Below are 16,675 nucleotides of genomic sequence, written 5' to 3' on the forward strand. Positions count from 1 at the left end.
TTTGTGAGATAAATTTTCAATTTCATTGTGATGAAGAAATTGAGGGCTATGGAGATTAAGTGTATTGCCTACAGTGATGAAGTTAATAATTGATAGAAACAAGATTTTAGGTTGGACTGCAAAGCTTATAATAATTCTACAGAATTTTGCCTCTAGGGTGGTTTCCAAGGTTTGTAGTGTTATAGCAAGAGGAATAGAGTACTATGTTGCCCCCTTCTCTCCATTATCTCATGACAATTATAGGGTGCAATTACCTTGAAAAAACAATAGGAAAAGGGCACCATAATAGAAAATACCTACCCTACAATCTACCTTCAGCAAGAATGACCCCATATGCCAAACTCCTTACACAGCTAATATTGAAGTTTGTTCTTTTATACTGAAATGAAATTTTAGATGCATTAAGAAGGAAATGAGGGTAGTCAGAGTTCAAAAAATGCTGGATTATTCCAGAGATCCCTCTTAAGAATAAGTTGTCCCTGGGGTTTTCAAAATAAATTACTGTAGCTTCATAAGGCATAGAAGATTAGTTTTAAGTCCAATGCTTCAATGCCATTTTCAATTTTCCGTTTGCAAAGAGATGGCTTGGTTTCTCTGGGTTCTTCCACCTTTTTTGATAGCTTAGCTTAAAATGAATTTCTCTAGGTTATGTGACAGGACCTCAAAAGGGTGTTGTTCTCTATATCCTAGAATACTCTGATTATCCCCATTTACCATACAGATAATACAATATTCAGTATGGACGGCTGGACCATCTCAGTGTCTTAACACCTACACTAGTCAGTCTGTCCTTTCTAGGTTTTTGAGTTTTTGCACGTTATTGGTGGCAGCTTAGTGTTAGTCAGATGGTTACAGTTCTGCATTTAGTCTACATCTTATCAGCTGTATAATCTTGGACTTTACTTTTTTGAGTTTTAGTTTCCTTATTTTTAAAATGAGAGGTAACAGTGGTACCTTTTACTAAGATTTTTGGAAGGTTAGGTATGATAATGTATGTAAAGTACACAAATTATCTGGCATATAGAGAGCAGTCAATTAAATGTTTTAAAAATGACACGCTACATGCTATGCAGGACTCTATTGGAAAGAGCTACAATCTCTGCCTTAGGGTAAGAATTTAGGGAAAAGAAGATGATTCTGGAGATTTTCTCAGAGGAGGAACACTTTGGTTTCTAAAGGGTGAATAATAGTTTTCTACACAGGCAGGGCTACCCCAGATAGCAGTAACAGCATTTGACAAGACTTACGTGGGAACATTGGCTGGAATGATGGTGGAAATAAAGCTGGAAATTCATCCCATGTCCAAGCTGCAAGGGGTCATATTTGTGTAGGGGAGGGTTAGAGAGCTCATCCTATAGGAGAGATCATAGCAGAGAGTGATACATCACAGGCTCTTTTGTGGGATAACACTCAAGCAGAATGGTGCAGGATGCACTCCAGAAGCAGAGACTGGAAGCCTGAGGAATTTGAAAGTTCTTTATGATAATCCCCATGAGCAAAGACAGTGGCCTGGACAGGGTAGTGACTGTGGGGTTGGAGAAGATAGGCTGGAGTCTCAAATCATCCCAGAGAGTACTAACCAGTCACTGACAAATGCTTGAAAATAAAGAAGGCTTGATTCATTCTCTCAAGGAGGACGAAATTCTCCTAAATTGATTTCTGAAAGGACTCTCAGGAGAATTAAAATTAATTCAAGAAGAAAGCTATTTAGTTAGAGCAGCGGTTCTTAAACATCAGTGTGATTGGTTTAAAAGAGTGGTTGAAATGCCAATTCCAGCTCTCTCCCACCCCACCAGCCCTCAGAGGTTGATGCAGAGAGATTAGGTGAGGAACCAGAAGCCATATTTTTAGTGGAAGCCCCAGGTGATTCTAATGCAGAACTCACACTTCGAGAAGAAGTGGTTTAGGGAAAGAAGGATTACAGCAGGCTGTAGCCGGAAAGCGATGTAAGAGTGAATCGAATCAACAGTTTTGTGGGGTAAGTGATCAGGGAGGACTTCAGGAAGAAAGTCAAGTGGGAGTTACATCTTTAAAGGGGGGTAGTGGAGTAGGGAATACATCTCAGGTGAGAAATTCCACACAGGTAACAACCGGTGCCTATTTACCAGCAACAAGAAGACCATGCTGGTGGGTAGAAATCATTGAAGATGACCTTTAAGGACAAAGAGCAACCAGACTTCAAGGGGTTTTGAATGCCAGGTAAGCAGTGGTAGGTAGTGTTTAAGTGGACGGTATGTGTCAAAGAAATCCATGAAAAAAATGGAGTCCCACCTCTCTTTGGACCTGACATTGAGAATGTTTTGTCAATTATATCAATGGAAAGGATCATGAGGAGGGAAACGAGGGTGAAAGGGAATCAATTCTCCTGGTCCTCAGGTATCTCCTGGTTATAGAACATGGGTCTTTCCTCTTGGCGAGCCCAGTGGGTTGCCGGTTGTCATGTGTCATGCCGATTTGAAGTAGGGTCTTTCATCAGAAAGAGGGGGATGGAGCTGGGCAGTGGCAGTGCATAGAACCACAGCACGGATTTCTCTGAAGCTTTCTTGAGAAAGTGATTGGAATATCCAGAAAATGGGTCCAGATGGTAGACCTTGGAAACCACAGCTCATTAGAGCTTCTCTGTACCCGTCTCTGGCATAGTTGTGCCTCATTTTGCCCGGAGCCTTCTCATAGACTGTTCCCTCTGGCAGAACACTTTTCTCCCTGCTCTCCACTTACTAAACTGATTCACATCTTCCACTTTCCCCAAGGAAGCCTTTCCCAACTACCAGAGTAGATCAAATGCTATTTTAGATGCCCTCAAAGCAATACACCCAGGTGGTTAAGAACATAGGCTCTGGAGCCAGCCTGCCTGGATTTAGGTTACGTCACTTAGCAGCTGTGTGACCTTGGTTAAATTCCTTAACCACTGAGAGCCTCAGTTTCCCCATCTGCACAATGAGGATGATATAAATATAAGCTACTTCATAACTTAATGTGACTGTTAATTTAGTCAGTGCATGTAAAAATGCTTAGAACAGATATGAGAGTCCTCTGTCTTGTTCTTTCTAAGCACTGTGTTCTTGTCACAGTGGTAGTTAATGATTATGTGCGTGATCATACACATCACAGCTGACTCCCCATGCAGATCAAAGGTGCCAAGAGGGACCATGTCTGTATTGTGGCCTGCTGTGAGTCCAGTATGTGCACACAACAGATATTCTACAAATATGTATTGAATGAATTTATCTAATCAAATCTTCATGCTGCAGATGGAAAAGCAATGAGAAGCAGGGCTGCAAATATGCCCCCAAGGTCACAGAGGGGATGGGTATAAGGATTTGCAGAGAAGGTTCTAGAATGAAGGTGCCTTAACATTTGAAACATTTGGAAAGGCACTTTGGAATTTTTTTTTTTTCTCCATTCAAAGCCTGGCAGAAACACCCTTCTTGCCAAATAATCAGAAAGAGAAGTTGAAATATCATTTTATGCTTTCTCTCTCTACACTTCTACTCCTTTTCAGCCCTTGGAGTCTACATCATGCAAGATAGATTAGTCTCTCCTTCACTAGAGGTAGGGCAGGCAAGATGCCATGAGGTCCTGAGCTCTTGAGTAAAACACACCCGGGTTCTAATCCTGGCTAGCTGCAGGGCACTGGTCAAGTTTCCATACCTCTACAGACTTCAGTTTTCCTATTAAAGCATGCGGATCATAAAGTATCCATATCCCAGTATTGCTGTAAAGTTTAAATGGTAAAGTGCTGCCTGGCACATAATATGTGTTTAGTAAGTGTTCCTGTGATTATTATATTCTTGTTTTACTTAGGGGCACTAGTCCCAGAGAGGGAAGAGATGTGACAGAGGACAAAAATAAGTGGTTTGACTCATCTGTGCAAGAGACTGTACCAACACCTTCTCCATGTCTACTGCTTGTCAAAGAGATGAACAGGAAACAGCCCTCACCTCAAGGGGCTTGGGCACTGGTGGGAAGGATGGACATAAAAGCCAGCAAACACAGCATTCATCATCGCTGCTATCCATGAAGGGAAATATCTGAGACTGAGGGGGCATAAAGGTCTCACCTAACTGGATCTGGAAGGTTCTGGAGAAGGCCTCCCAGAGATGTAAGGACAAGACACCCAGGTGAAGATGCACGATTTGGAAAGGCATTCCAGGCAAAGGTGCATGATAGTGAGATGAGAGAGAGCAAATTGTGATGGCCAGCTTCATTTACGTCTTCAGCAAATGTCTGTGCGGGAATGCTTTTGTATCCTTACAGGGTTGTAGGTCCTTGGGGAATGATCAAGACATTGACATCTTGACTGTTCATAAACCAATCAACCACAAAGAGAGTGTGTCGAGAGCTGCAGACACAATTTTGATGCCCAGCTGTTTCTGACCAGGGCAACTCAAGGAAGACCAGGGCTCTGCAAGGGGGAGCGGTAGTGATCATCTTATTTGGGATAGAAACACAAAAGTGCTACATAAAGAAACTTTGCTACAAACTTGAGAATTACACAGTGCTGTACAAGTATTATAACCAAGGAAAATTATTGTAGCCCAGTATTTATTTTTTAATTATTTCTATTAAATGTGAATTAACGATGATTAATGATGTGTCACATGCAGGCTCCATAACACGGTTAGTGAGGAATATTCTAAGTCATCCAGGGCCTGATCATTCATCTAAAGGTCTGCTCTATTTTTGTGTGGCTGTGATCGAAAAGCAGATCTGCCCTTCCACCCACACCATCATTAAACTCTCCCTCTCCTCCACCACTAACCTCATCAGAAAAAAGTAAGACATAAAATTGATGAATTGTTTTCTGGCAGAAGAATATCAGGGTTAACCTCTGTCACCTCCTTGTCCCTCTGGCTCAGGATTCTGTGTCTGACAGTGGCCTTGAGGGAGTACTGGGGAGGAGGCTGGGCGGCTTTCTCATCCATCAATCTCAAAGGTTAGGAACATTCCTGAGACAGCTCATGCCTCCTTCCCTGCCTGTTAGAGAATGTGCCATCATGAATTTATGGAAACCCGCGAAGACCTCTGTGCCTGTTCCGCTGTACCACACCGGCTAAGGAAGTTGGGGGAGTGACTTTTCCATTCTCTTAATGGTATCATCTAGCAGTAGATTCTGTTTGTACCTGAATCAGAAATTTAACTGTTTCAAGGGATACATGTGGATATAGACACAGGTATGAGGGAAGAGAGAAGATTGGGTTTTTGAAGAAGAGGAGGAAGAAGGAGAAGGGGAAGAGGAAGAGGAAGAAGGAAAAAAAGAAAAAAGAAAACAAGAGGAAGAAGGAGGGGAGGAGAAAAAGAAGGAGGAGAAGAACGCGACGAAGGAGGAGGACGCAAAGAAGAAGGAGGAGGAGGAGGAAAGAAGAAGAGGAAGGAGCAGGGGGAGGGAAAAAAGAAAAAGAAAGAGAGGAAGAAGAAGAAGAAGGGGAAGAAGAAGGAGAAGGAAAAGGAGGAAAACCAGTTGGAACCATTTATTGAGCTCCTCCTCTGAACCAGGCTGGTGAAAATCCTTGGATGCATTCGCTCATTTAACCATTGTCAACGGTCCTATGGGGCAGACAGATACCGTTATCCCCATGATCGAGATGAAGAAACTGAGACTCAGACATTTAGGTAGCTGCCACAAATAAATGGTGGTGGAATGGGCTTTAAATATAGGCAATCAGGGCCAAAGCCTGTGTGTTTAAACATTAGGCTCCATTGCCACCTCCAGAGACATTGTGCTAACTTGTATTAAGTTCCTACTGTGTGTCAGGCACCTTGTCAGGGGCTTGGGTTCACGACTGAATCAAACACACTCTCATCTCTGGAAGAGCTTCCAGGTCAGCAGGGTTAAAAGACAAGCCTGCAAGGGAGTGAAACCCAGGTGAGGTATAATAATTGGCACAAGAAGCCATAGGCTTCATGGAGGTCTCGGCACATGCTGAGTCCAGAGGAGATTTGGCAGCACCTGGACTGGGCTCGGATTCTGGGTGGGGTCTTGACTGGAAGCTTTTGGTGCAGGTAAGCTGGGGTGAGGGTCCAGCTTGAACAAAGGCTGGGAGGTAGGGAGTGTGTTGGGAGACAGTGAGCCATCCAGTTTGATTCAAACACAGAGAAGTTATAAACATGGGCCAAGCTGGCTTTCAAAGTCATGTGAACAGAGCTCAAATGTGCTGTACCTGTGGCATCACACTGCCTTCCTCTTCTCCCTCCATCCCTTCTCAAACAGTACACCCAAGTGGTCCATGCACAGTGAGATCCTGGCCAAGGAAGGTGACTGCACAAGGCGATGGGGACAGCACAAGCCCTGACCACTGACCAGTGATGGGGGAGAAGAGGGAGGAACTTTCCTCCCATTAGGCAGGGAGCCCTAGGAAGGCAGAGGCTGTGTGTCCAGCACCAAGCACCAAACCTGGCTCATAGAATTCAAAAAACATTATTGAAAGGATGGATCAGTGTGTGTGCGCGCACACACACGTGCACACACAGGCACACATAGACACATACACACATACAAACACACACATATATTCAAATTTTTAACACTAGAAAAAAAGGAGTTTAAAGGAATTTATACTTTAGGAGGAGGAGGTGGTTTGAGGCAGGGAGAAGAAGGAGAGGGAGTCAGCAAGTCTTGGGGACCTGCTGTGTTCCAGTCTCAGCCTACCACTTCCTGTAGGTACTAGGGGTTTTTTTTTTTGTTGAGTAATTTTGCTAAAGAACTTAACCGCAGAGTTTCAGTTCCCCATCTGTAAAATGGGAACAGTAATACCAGTCCCAATCTCACAGCACTGCTGTGGGATTTCAAGGAGTCCATCCATGTCAAGTGCTTGGCCGGGACGAGACTTAGGTTAAGTACAGATGAAAGGTGAGAACGTATGGAAAGAAGCAAGTTCAACAGGCCATAAGAGATGCTCTAGAGATGCCAAGCCCTCTTCCTTCTCTTCGTTGGTTCAGTTAAGTCTAAAGACCCATGGGGCTGAAGCTACGACAGCTTCTGGTCTTGGCATGCTAAAAGAAAGCTCTACGCATTTGCTGAGAGAACAAATTAGCAAAAGGGAATTCACCAAACTGCTAAAAAGCTGGACTGACAGTTTGGAATTAATCCTTGCCTCAGGCCCTTGGATGTACCTCTCTTTGCTTAAGTTTTGCCGCATAAATATGTTTTGGAAACAGCCGGAGGAAGTGAGACTGCACATGTGAAAGCATCGATTAAATTAACCTCTCCCCAAAACCATCAGGTAGATGAATCAAACCAATGTAATTAAAGAGATTGCTTTTGTCTCTCCTTAAGTTATTGTTTTGTATAAAGTGGCTTCCGACGTCATCCAACTGTGGGTTTCCTCTTGGATGAATAGACAAGAGTTAAATCCCCTCCCAGATGTCCCCCTCCTTCCCAGGGTGTCTGTTCTGGAGCGAGTGGACTTGAGATTAGCCCAGAAGGGGAACACGAGCAGAATGTCCGGTGCTATGTGCCATCCCTGCTCAGCACCAGACCGTGGGGAAATTGAGAGCTGGTTGTGGTCCTGTGTCTTCATTTAAAAGAAAATTATTTTTATTTGTTTGTTTATTTGAGAGAGAGAGAGCACATGAGCAGGAGAGGCAGAGGGAGGGGGAGAAATAATGTCAAGTGGACTCTTTGCTGAGCACAGAGCCCGATGTGGAGTTCTACCCCACAAGCCTGAGATCACAACCTGAGCCAAAACCAAGAGCCAGGTGCCCAACTGACTATGTCACCCAGGCGCCCCTGTATCTTCATTTTTGTATCACAGTCATTGGTGCCGAAGGTTGGTTGTTGCTTGGCAACGGGTTGATTTTCTCCACTGCTAGTGTGCCAGTGAGTTACACTAATACTTTCTAGTCTTGAAGAGTCAATCTTCTCCTCTTCCCAATGGTCAGACAAGCTTTATTATAAGGCCTATCTTGAGCTGACAACCTCTAACTTGTGCTTGGTAGCTTAGACTTGCCATGGCATTCTTCCATGTCTTCTCTCCAATTTCCCCCTTATCCCCATGTATTTGTGAATAACTTCCCTAGGACCTAAGAAGCTGAGATTGCAAATTGCCCCCAAGAGACTCTCCTCTTTCTTTCCTTTCATAATAAAATCTCCATGTTTAGTCAGAGACATGGCCACCTGGGACATACTACAATTCTCAGCCAATTGTGGCCATGTGGGTATGTTCTGGCTGCTGGGAAGTGATGGACATGACTCCCTTGGAATGCCCTTAGAAAGAAGCACCTACCACTTCTCTTTACCCTTTCTCATTGGCTGCAAGGTGGTTAGGATGCCTGGAGCTGGACATGCTTGCATGCTTGCTTGATATGAAGGAAGCCACATATTGAGGACGTCAGAGCGATGAGTTAGAAGCAGCCAGGAGTCCCCGATGGTTCCAAATCTGGCTTGTTAGTTCTGACTATCCACAATGGCAGAGAAATGGACTTCCATCTTGGTTAAGCCACAATTATATTTTGATCTGCCTGTTGCGGTGACTGACACAGTATTATGAATAACTAACACTACCTGCAAAAGTGAGTCTTGCTTTGCCCCATAATAAGATTCTGGAGACATGGGACCACATGGAATTATTGTGCTTTAAATCACATCTTCAATGTGCCTGGGGAAGCCATCTGTTAGGATAGTTAAGGGTGGGATTTTGGAGCTAGAATTGAGGTCCTACTCCGCAACTACCTGTGTGGCCTTGGGCAAGTTACTTAGCTTCTCTGAGCCTGTTTTCTTCTTTTATAAAGTGAAGGTGATTGCATTCATCTCACAAGATTCTTGTGAAGATGAATTGAGATACCAAAGGCAAAGTCCTTAGTAGGGTGCCTGGCATGTAGTAAAGAGTTCCATAAATATTCTATGGAGTCATCTGGAAAGTTAAAAAATAAATGTTTCATAATCCACCAGCACGGATTCTGGCTCCACTGGTCCAGAGTTGAAATCTTGGCATCTCCACATTTTAAAGTTTTCCCAGTTCTTGAGTAGTTGAGAAGAACTGCCTTCAAGCCATCTAGTGGGAGGGCTTTCCAGAAACCATTTCCTGATTTGCCCTCTTGTCATGCAAATTCAGTCACACTTTTGTGATAAGTTGCCCTCCGCCTTGTGATCCCTTTCTGATTTTATTTTGCCCCCCCCCCCAATCATCTCTGCATACATTTGTGCTCTGGCCTTCAGGGTCCTCACCATAACCTTTCTGTGAGATGTCCTGAAGCTAAGTTATAGGTTCAGCATAGTTCATGGGCTTTCTGGAGCACTTTCATATATGTGATCTCACTTGATCTTGTCCACAGCCCTGTAAAGCACTTAGGACTGGTTTTATCATCATCATCATCATCATCATCATTGTCATCATCATTATCATCTCCATTTTACAGAGGAGAAAACTGAGGCTCAGAGTGGGTAAGTAATCTGAAACTCAGACTTCAACTAAGTTCTGTCTGGCTTCAAAGATTGTGATTCACACCTGAACCCCTTTGTTTCTCTGAAACTGCATGGTGATTTTTGAATGAATCATGTATTCATTTATTTGACCCACATTTTTAGTCTCAAAGACCAAGGAGATGGATAGTTCCATGAGCTAATGAGACCTCAGGTAGACCAGTAGCTTCTTCCTCTTAACCCAAATCCAGCTCTAAGTTTGGTCAAATCTTTAGGGAGGTCTGATGTCACCAATGCCCTCAGGAGAATCCACAGAGGAAGATGGGTCTGTGCCAGAGTTCCCCAGGAATTCCATGTGAGTAAAGAATTACACAGATCATCCTTTGATCCCTCTGTCCAAATTCATCCCTCTTTGGATGAAGGCATTCTCTTTGGTCAGGGCAGCTTGAAAGCTATCTCAAGGCCATCCTTATGTTTCACTCACCCAAGTCAACTGGAGATCAGAAACATCAAGTGAAAAGCCCCTGTCCCCTGGAAAGCCTATGTTCCATTTGCAAAAAAAAAAAAAAAAAAAAGTGTTTCTCTTACATATTATATAACTCTGGGGAGGCAGTTGCTTAGCAACTGAGCCCAGTTGGCTGGGCTGGGAGTAGTTATTAACTCTTCCTGCAGTCAATTGACATTGTCAAGTCTTCCTGGAAGGCCACCAACCACCCCATTTCCATAACAGAAAGCTCATGACATTCATTTGTCCCAGGACCCTTCCTGGCTCTTTCCTCACGACAACTGCTGTGCTGTCCTCCTGGGAAGAAGGACAGCAAAAGAGGCTGTGTGCATCTTGCCTAGTAAGACCAGCCTCAGGCCTTCCCTAACCCATTGAGAGAACCTACTGAGAATCTATTAGGCCACCTAAGTAACGTGAAATGGGACCCCTTGGCAAATGACAGAAGTTAAATGCACACATCACAGGAGTGGGCTGTCTGGCTGGCTTAACTGGTAGAGCGTGCAACTCTTGATCTGGGGTCATGAGTTCGAGCCCTACGTTGGGTGTAGATCTTACTTAAAAAAAACACACACATCGCCATGTCCACACTTACAGTTTCGACAGGACTAGTATGGAGCACCTACTATGTGCCAGAGCCAGCAGCAGGCACTGGGAATCGACAGTAAACAAGAGTCAAATGTCCCTCCGTCACCAACCTTTCATTCTAGTTGGGGAGCTAGATGGTACCCACAAAAAGAAGTAAACAAGATAATTCTGTTTGTCATACGTGCTTTGAAGGAAATAAAATAAAGGGATGTAATAGAGCCTGAGTCGATGTGTGGGAAGAGGTGTTTCTATACCTACAGCTATCTCAATGCACCCATCTAAATATATCAGTATAAAAATGCATCCATATGCTGGGGACACTGTGTTGCTGCTGATAGATACATTTCCATTCAATGTTGGTGTGGCAGGAGCCCTAGAGCTAATCTCAGTTCCATCTCCAAAATCTTTCCCATCTCAGTAAATGGTACCACCTGATTGAACCAGTCACTCAAGCAGTAACCTGGGGGACATCCTTAATTTTCTTTTCTCTCTTTTATGCATCAACATATCTATTGACTTTAATTTCAAAATAGACCTTGAACCTGCCCCTGGATGACTATAACAGCTTTCCCTGCTTCTCCTTCCTGATGGTTCATTCTCCACCCTGTAGCCAAAGTGAGATTTCAGAAAAGGAACTCACTCTCTCCTCTGCTTAATACTTCTCAATGGCTTCCCTCTTGCTGATCTCAGATTGCCTCCAAACATTTACTGCAAGGCCCAGTGTGTTCCAGAGCCTGGCTACTTCTCTCCTTCCATTTCTGACCATGCCTTCCCTCATTTACCATGTTCCAGCCACCATGGCCTTGGTTTTGACTCAAACAGGACATGCTCTTTTTTTTTTTTTTTTTTTTTGCCTCAGGGCCTTTGCACATGCTATTTCCTTTGCTCCTAGCCTGACAAACCCCCACTCATAGACCTTAGCTGAAAGTCATTTTTTTTAAAGATTTTATTTATTTATTTGACATACAGAGATCACAAGTAGGCAGAGAGGAAGGCAGAGAAAGAGGAAGGGAAGTAGGCTCCCTGCTGAGCAGAGAGCCCAATGTGGGGCTCGATCCCAGGACCCTGGGACCATAACCTGAGCCTAAGGCAGAGGCTTTAACCCACCGAGCCACCCAGCCTCCCTGAAAGTCATTGTTTTAAAGAGGTTCTCCTTCACTACCCAATTCCCTGATCCCAGCACCCTGGTTGATGCATTCACAGAACTTTTATCCCTATTTGTAATTATATATATACATATGTATAATATATAGGATACATATATATATACACACATATGTAATATATAACACATATATGTATATATTATACAATAATGTATAAATATAATGTATAATATATATTAATGACATCCATATGTATATATACATATATAAATACATTTTTAACTTGCTTGTCTTTCTCCATTGAAATGCTGAGTTTCATGAGGGTAGAGAATACCCCAACTATTTGTTCTCAACTGTGTCTCCAGCATACATCCAGGGGCATGGTTTATATAGACGATATCAGATATTTTTTTCCCTACATGAATGAACAAATAAACATCATAAAATAGCTAGAATTTACTGAGTGTTTTCTACATCCCAAGTGCGGTACCAAACACTCAGCACATCACGATCCCCATTTCATCTTCACGATGACCCAGTTAGGGAGGGTATGACTACTCCCATTTTAGAAATGAGTGAGCTGAGGTTCAGAGACGGGAGCTGTGAGGACCAAGGTCACACTGCTAGGCAGGGGCTGTACTGAAACTGGAACTAAGCTCACTCCAATTCTCCAAACTGGGCTTTTCAATCACTGTATAATTCCTAATACTTGCGGAGTTTGATAACACTTTTTCACCTCTCCTGGCTTTATCGTATGAGGGATAGTTCTCTCATAGGCAGAGGTGGATCAGCGATAGCTTGAGAGTTTGAGGTGGCACGGCGATGAGCTCCATCTGGCTGGTCCTGCAAAGTCAGGCAAAGTTCAGTTATCTGAACAACCAGAGCCTAGCAGACAAAGGGTGAACCAAAATAACTCCCCAGACTGAGTCATTCCTGATCACGCCTGGGAGGCTTTGCAGGACATCTGAGGAACTCTGCTGCAGCATAGAACATCTCCCTCTCACTTTATGCCCAGCACAAGCCTTTATTGAAAAGAATGTGTCAGGGGAAAGAGCTGGCCCTAAACAACTCTGAAACTTGGTTTGGATTAAAACAAGAGAACACAAATAGCTACCAGTTCTTGGGCACTGAGGATGCACCAGGCACTCAATCGAGACCTTTACACGCATTTTTCCCCACACAAAATCACTCCAGGTGGGAACTATGTCTACCTCCATTTTACAGGTGAGGAGACAGAGATGTGGTCATTTGTTCATGTTACACAACCTGGAAGTGGTAGAGCTGGGATACAAATTGAAGGGGGGTAAAGGTCCCAGGTACAGCCTCTTAACAATTGTGTTCTATTTCCTATACCACTAGGAGTACCCTATCCCATAACCCTCTAGTGCTTTTCTAAGAATCTATTGTGCCGCCCAATGGTCAGCTCACAGGCAGACTCCAAGTATCCTTAGCTTGGCCAAGGATGAAACTGTTCTTGTGGATCACAGACCATTGGTGTGTGGTCCAGTCTTGCCAACTAGTGAGTGCAAGGCAAGGTTTTCTGAATCCGGGGCTGTGGGCAGAGATTCACAGGCAGGGATGATCCACATCTCCATTGTTTCAGGAGGTATTACTGATGACAAAGATCTGTAGGATCATCATCTTGGACAATACTGTTGGCTTCTGTAACAGCCAAGAAGAACAGCAGAGTGAGCTAGCCTGTGTAATACCACCATAGCCTCAAAGAGGCCTTGATTTCTGCCTCTGTGAAACAGGAATTCTGGGAGTATGAGCTAGTTATATCTGAGGTTGCTTTTAGCCCCCCGTTCTTGCGTCCAACTTCTTAATGTGCTCTTCTCAGAGCCTGCAGTGCCCTTCTGTCTCCCATTTTTAGTTGGCTAAGTTTTATTCATCATTTGGGACTCAGCTCAGGAAGCATCTCCTCCAGGAAGCCTTCCTTAAGCTCTGGTCTGGGTCAAATACATCCCTGGAATTCTGTGGCTTAGTCCTATCACAGGACACTTCGCTATTTGTCAGATTTGTCTGCCTATACATCCAGCCTCCCCATCAGCCTCTGAGTCTCTTGGGGTGCAGGGAGCCTGTCCTAGATAATTTCTTTTCTTCAACAACCAGCATAGCCCCTGATACTCAAAAGACGCCCAACATGGGTGCACATAGCACCATGATCTCCAGCATGGTAATTATTCCTGGAAGAATTTGACCCAAACAGCTCCAGGGAATTGAACAAAATTGAATGCAGTGGAAAGTCTGAACATCACAGAGACTCAAGAAGCATATAAAACATAAAGAGAAAATTGCTTTTCAAAACTGTAACAAAGGGAAGAAAAGATTCGCATTGGCTGTTAATACAGGCTCTGTGGATGCAATGGGGTGGGGATGGGATAATTAACTTTCTCGGCACACCTCCCAAATGTTCAGTAATGTCAAATAGAGAAAAAAATCAAGTTGTAAAAGAAGTACCTTTTCTCTTCATGCACTTCCCACTCTTGCAGGACAACACAGCACAATATGATAGAAGAAAAGCATCGAGCTCTCGGCCTTGACATGAACTTGCTTTGTGATCTTGGATAAGATACCTCTTCTTCCCTGATTTGTACATAGTTCATCTTTAAGTAAGGGAGACAGGCGGGGATATTCACCAAGGGCTCTGGTTCATATGTATTCCTCAGGCATCGAGCCATGTTGTTCTCACATGGATTTTTTGGTGACAAATTGAGGGTTTTTTCCCCTGGGGAACTCTCTCATTTTTTTCCCGTGTTCAAAGACACACAAACTGTTCACAATTCCCCGCTGTTGTAAGAGCAATTTGCTTTCATTATCCTAAACCTTTCAGCATTTCTTGAAACCTCTTTTTGTAGGAAGAAAAAATGTTCCCAATGTGATCACAGGAGATAAATCTGCCATTTCACATTTCAAAAAGTAATCAAAATGCGCCCTACTAGAGTAGGTACTCATTACAATTTATGACGAGTGCTTGAAATTGCCTTTATCTTTCTTCTCCTCTGTCCAGAATTATTGTTTCTATTTAGGACGGGAATGCCTAAAGGGGTGGTGGGTGGACATGAGGAATCTCTTTGGTGTGATGCTGTTATTTCATGTTGTTTCCTGAAAGCCTCATATTAGCATGGGTTGACCAGATAGCTTGTTTGCATGACTTCCCTCTTTTTATTTGACCTGGAGCCAAGACCTGTTGGAAGGGTGGTAAAGGACTTGGGGAGATGGGCCTATTTTACTCATTAAGGCCTAAGGCCGACAAGCTTTTTAGGAGCCCATGAAAATGTCTGAGAGCTAAAAACAATATATTGGCTCCAAAATAGAAAAAGAAAACAGTGCAACCAGAATTAATAAAGGCTTAAATTAAACGGGCTTCATAACCTACCATCATGTCAACCTTAGTATTTCTGAAATTTAGTGTTCATAAAAGTTCCATTATATTTGAAAAGAGTTGATGGGTTAGAATCTCATTTCACAAGAATTCCAGAGTTTTCCTTGATGATTTGTCAAGAAATCACAGATAAATGTAAATCGAGAACGTTACCGTGGTAACAAAATAATTCCAAAAGCTGACTTTCATATTTCCTTTAAACTGTGTCAATAAAAATGCATTTAATTTGTATGAAATGATGTGAGTTTGGGACTCAAAAATAAGGTTACTTAGGGCAAACTAAAGTCTTAAAGTGGCTTTATGTAGGATGAGCTGATGAATAAACAGGTTAATGGATAGATAGGTAAAAGAATGTATGTATGGATATATGGATGGACGGACGTATGTACAGATACATATAAGGATAGATGAACAGGTGGGTAGATGGGTGGATGGATACATGTATGGACTGATGGACAGGGATGGATGGTGTGGATGGATAGATAGGTGAACAAGTGGATGCATGGATGGATAAGTAGATAGACAAAGAGATGGATAGGTAAAATTACTGATTCAGTATCACTCAGTGAGGTAGCAAGGACCCCTGACTCCTCACTTTCAAGCTGGCATTAAAACCATTTAAATGTAGTCAAAACCTTGAGCACAAGGACTGGAAAGTATCCCAAGAGACCCTCTAGGACAACACTGTTCCTCTTACAGATGAAAACACTGAGGGTCAGAGAAGAAAGGGACACAACTGATGGCACATTTTCTTTACTCTCATCAAACAGGAGGCTGCTGCTTAAATGTTTGCCTCTTGGAAAGACATGGCACATGCCTATTTCTCAGGCGCTCTACATATTTATAGGATAGTGTTTCACAACTGATGACAGCTTTCTGCTAAACTGACAGGTCTCAGTCTTGCCAAGCCTCAGGATCTTTCCTGCACACTTTCCTTGCTGTCTCCCAAAGGAGGCAGGCTAGTGAATGGCAGTGCTTGGTCTGGGGCGAAACTACTCTGCAGACCCAGTCGAGGAGAAACGTATGTGGTTTAATTCACGCTCACTTTATCTTATTTTAGCACATCTTCAGTCCCTTTCTGAGTCTTTCAGCCATCAGTTGAGACATGGTAGGGGGAAAAAAAAGCCCTCTATTCCCCCACGTATTGGACTTCCTTGTGGCTTTTCACTTGGTGACAGCATTTGGATTTTCCTTCAGGAAACCAGCATCCCTCACCTCAACCCTGGAGAATCCAGGACTGGCCAGTCAGGTCCTACATCACTCCAGCTTCAGTGATTGATTCAAAGATGAACATAGGTACCACGTCTGACTACATGTTACATATATTAGCCCGCTTAATCTTCTTCACAATCCTGTGAGATAGGTACTATTCTAAATTTCTTTTAAAGATGAAGGAACTGGGGTGCCTGGGTGGCTCAGTGGGTTAAAGCCTCTGCCTTCGGCTCAGGTTATGATCCCAGGGTCCCGGGATTGAGCCCCACATTGGGCTCTCTGTTCAGCAGGGAGCCTGCTTCCTCCTCTCTCTCTCTGCCTGCCTCTCTACCTACTTGTAATCGCTGTCTGTCAAATAAATAAATAAAATGAGGGACTTGAGGCACAGAGAGGTTAAATAACTTACCTAAGATTGTATCACTGATAAGTGGCAGAGGTGAGGTTTGAACCCAGGTGGCATGATTTAAAGTTAGCACACTTAACACTGCAATATCCCACCTTTTAGTACCTGATGTATAGTG

The 16,675-nt window shown here is 43.4% G+C and overlaps 1 protein-coding gene across 5 annotated transcripts in view; it reads right to left on the reverse strand.

Annotated features, from left to right (window-relative positions):
- Positions 1-16,675, reverse strand: part of SEZ6L (seizure related 6 homolog like) — a 183,603-nt gene that overhangs the window by 147,506 nt on the left and 19,422 nt on the right. The window lies entirely within an intron of this gene.

This window comes from Mustela lutreola, chromosome 11 (assembly GCF_030435805.1).
Source record: "Mustela lutreola isolate mMusLut2 chromosome 11, mMusLut2.pri, whole genome shotgun sequence".
Taxonomy (NCBI): domain Eukaryota; kingdom Metazoa; phylum Chordata; class Mammalia; order Carnivora; family Mustelidae; genus Mustela; species Mustela lutreola.